The sequence below is a fragment of the Dipodomys merriami genome, unplaced genomic scaffold, assembly GCF_024711535.1.
Source record: "Dipodomys merriami isolate MVZ:Mamm:240054 unplaced genomic scaffold, mDipMer1.0.p SCAF_89, whole genome shotgun sequence".
Lineage (NCBI taxonomy): Eukaryota > Metazoa > Chordata > Mammalia > Rodentia > Heteromyidae > Dipodomys > Dipodomys merriami.
Window position 1 is genome coordinate 3,983,999 of NW_027206501.1, and position 3,704 is coordinate 3,987,702.

Consider the following 3,704-nt stretch of genomic DNA (forward strand, 5'->3'; position numbering starts at 1 on the left):
ACTGTATTGGCTCACCCTTCTTCTCTCCATTTATCTGCTCCACTTCCTTTCCCAACAGTACCTGTGTCAGCACCATATTATGCATCTTATAAAATTAGAAGTTAGTTCTTCTAAGGAGTTAAACCAACACCAACCTCCTTTAGTTATACCACACTTCAGTCAGTGTGTTCATGTTTATGTCCAGGTACATGATTTCATATATGATTATATCCAGTATGAGTAGACTAAGGTGAGTTGAAATTTCTGATCCATTTGCCATTAATTTTATTCTTGTTTTGTATTGTTAATTTCCTATTTTCTCTCTATAGTCAGAGATGGAAGATAGAATTGTTCTGATGTGAAATTCACTGAGACTTACTTGAAAGGTTAATATGTGATCAAGTTTTTAGTCTTCCTTAAAGCTTGAAAGAAAAGATGTCTTCCAATTGTAGGGAAAATTGTGACTGTTATTTTCATTTGAATTCTGATTTGTTCAAATGCTCTGTGTCTCCTTATATATAGTCTTGTTCTTTTGCTCATTTAAGGACTGAGAGTGTTCCAGTCTCGTATACAAAATATATATTTTAATATGTTTTCACTAACTTTACTAACTTTTTATAACTTTATCTGCTATGTTCAATCTCCCAGTCAATGAATACAGTGACTCTGTGTATGCCAACATGTATAAAATGATACAACTAGGTTGTTGGTGGCTTCCACCTGAAATCCAATCCTGATATCCAGGCAAGAAGCCTGCTGGGCAGGAAAGTCTGAGACTCTTATCTCCAGTGAACCAGCAAAAAGCCACAGTAGAAGTGCTCTCAACTGGTAGAGAGCCAGCCCTGAGCACAAAAGCTGAGGGACAGTGCACAGCCGTGAGTTCCAGCCCCAATACTGGCACAGTCATTTCAAGCAGCTGTCAGTGCACTGGCAGGTCATCAGACCACTGCTGCACCTGGCGAGCTGGCAGAGCTGGGGCTTGGATTCCTGTGTGAGATTGCCACCTCCCTGTTCCAGCCTGGCTGCCTTAGGAAATATGTGCCAAATACAAGGAAAAAGCCTGAAGCCATCTGCTCTGCCCTGAATGCCCCATCTCACCAGCACCTGGACTAAAAGGTCAGCACATTTAGGAAGTTTCCAGGCCCCCTCTAGTGTTTGGAGTTTAAGTTGACAGTTACAAAATCACCATAGTGGGTGTTTGACATTTTTCTGGGTATGGCCAAGTCCAGGTCTTCAACTCCGGATCTTGTGCTCTCATTCAAACCACTTCCCCAGTTCCAGCTTATTGCTTGCTAATTGAGATAAGAGTCTCATAGGCTTTATGTCTAACCTGGCATCAAACCTGGATTCTTAGATTTCAGCCTTCTGAGTAACCAGATTGATAGTTATAATTCAGATGAATTCAGATTTTACTATACCTATTGAACTTTGTAACCTTTTTGTGACATTGGTCCTTCTAGTAATAGGATAATTTCACCATATCTAAAAGAAGAAAGGACTTCATTTTAGACCATGTATGTTGCACATGCATTATCAAATTGATCTCATGGTCCAGGCATTGTCTCCAAGCCTCATTGCTCAAGGCCAGTGCTCCACAGCTTGAGGCAGACATCCAGGCCCAGCTCTTTGGTTAACCAGAGATAAGTTAAATGTCTCTTGGACTTTCTGGTTCAGGTTGAATTTCAAACCACAATTCTCAATCTCAGCTTCCTAGTAGATAGAATTACAGACATGAGCCACCTGTGCTCAAATAATGTATGCTTTTACAAATATATAAAATGGATACTATGTGTGGCACAAGAGAAACATATAGTGAGGTCTCTTTTCTATTTTACATTAATACATATATTTTTTATACATAAACATATATATCATACATGTTTTTGAAGATGAGGAGAAAGAGGACTGAGGAAGAAGGAAAGAAGATTTGGAGTGTGACACAAAGTGCCAAATGAAACAGCTTCAAGATAAAATGCTAAGTGAGATAAAGTGTAAATCGTAAGCATTTTATCATTTGTGGAAAAAATATAAATATTTGGCCAGGTGTGCAGACTTTGGCCTGCAGGTCTAGTTAATGCAGGGGCACAGATGTGGAAAACCAAAATTGTGAACAGTGCAGGTGAAAGGATAGCAAGATTCCTGTGAATCAATGGAAAATGGAAGGGGTGATGTTCACCTACATTCCAAAATCAGGAGGTTATCAGTCCACACTGGCCAGGCCCAAAATGCAAAGCCTTATAAGAAATCTAAGAAAATCACAAAAATGTGGAGGTATATTTCAATTGATAAAATGCTGGCCTTGGAAGCTTAAGGCCAAGATTCAAACTCAGATCTAGGTAGGTAGGTAGGTGGGTAGGTACATAGATATAGATAGATAGATAGATAGATAGATAGATAGATAGATAGATAGATAGATAGATAGATAGATAGATAGATAGATAGATAGATAGATAGATAGAGAGATAGATAGATAGATAGATAGATAGATAGATACATAGATACATAGATAGATACATAGATACATAGATACATAGATGGATACATAGATACATAGATACCTAGATACCTAGATACGTAGATAGATACATAGATAGATACATAGATGCATAGATACATAGATACATAAATAGATGTCTTCTTGGGAATGCTAAATTTGATTCTCTTTGTTGGGGAAGTGCATGGCAAGTCAAATTGCTCTTTGAATAACTCTTTCAATACCACCACAATTTCTGGGTGAAATGTTGGGCAGTCTAGAAGCTTGAACTTCAGTTTTAGCCTCACCTAACTGTTCTGCTGGATGCCCAGCATGTGTTATGGGTTTTGCTTTTCTTAGGCTTTCTTTTTTTAACCTGCCACTGGGGCTTGAAAGGAGGTCTCTGCTCTCAAAACTCAAGGCTGGTGATCTACCACTTCAACCAAAGCTCCATTCTGGCTGAATTGGACAGAAGAGTCTAATGCACTTTTCTGCACAGGATGCTTCAAACATTAACCCTCAGATCTCAACCTCTTGAGGAGCCAAATTTACCTCTATTATCCACCAGCGCCCAACTTCCTCCCCCCGACCCCATTGTATGTGGGGCTTGAACTCAAAGCCTGGGCACTGTCTTTGTGCTTATGGCTAGCATTTAGACTTGAGCCACAGTGCCATTTCCAGGTTTTGAGTGGTAAATGGGAGATTAGAGTCTCATGGGGGCTTTTCTTCCCAAATTGGCTTCAAATCCCAAATCACAGATCTTAGCCTCCTGAGTAGGTAGCATTACAGGCATGAGTTACTGGTGCCCATTATAGAGCCTGGCCTTTGGGTTGGTTTTGCATTTATGTTCTGCTCAAGTCTTAAGACCTCTGGCCCTGCAATTTCCCTCACACTTTATTGGCCTCTAGAGCTCCCACAGAGAGCACAGGTGGAGTGGGATTGAATTCTGAGAGGTGTCCTGTGGCTTGGTCTGGGCATTATGCTCCAAACAGTGTTGTAGCTTCCTATTCTTAATGAGAGTTCCTATCCTTAATGAGTAGGAGAGAAAACCATATAGAAATATTATGTGGTTTAGACAGCAGAGACATTGAAAGTGTGGAATGAACTTCCCTCCTACCTTGCTAGGATTAGAGGAAGCACAGGTGGGCAGAAGGAAAATAGGGAGGAAGGGTGTTGAGGAGGAGGGAGGAGGAGGAACAGTTTAGTATACAATTGGAAGTACAGGAGTGGAAGAGGGTGATCAAGAGCCATT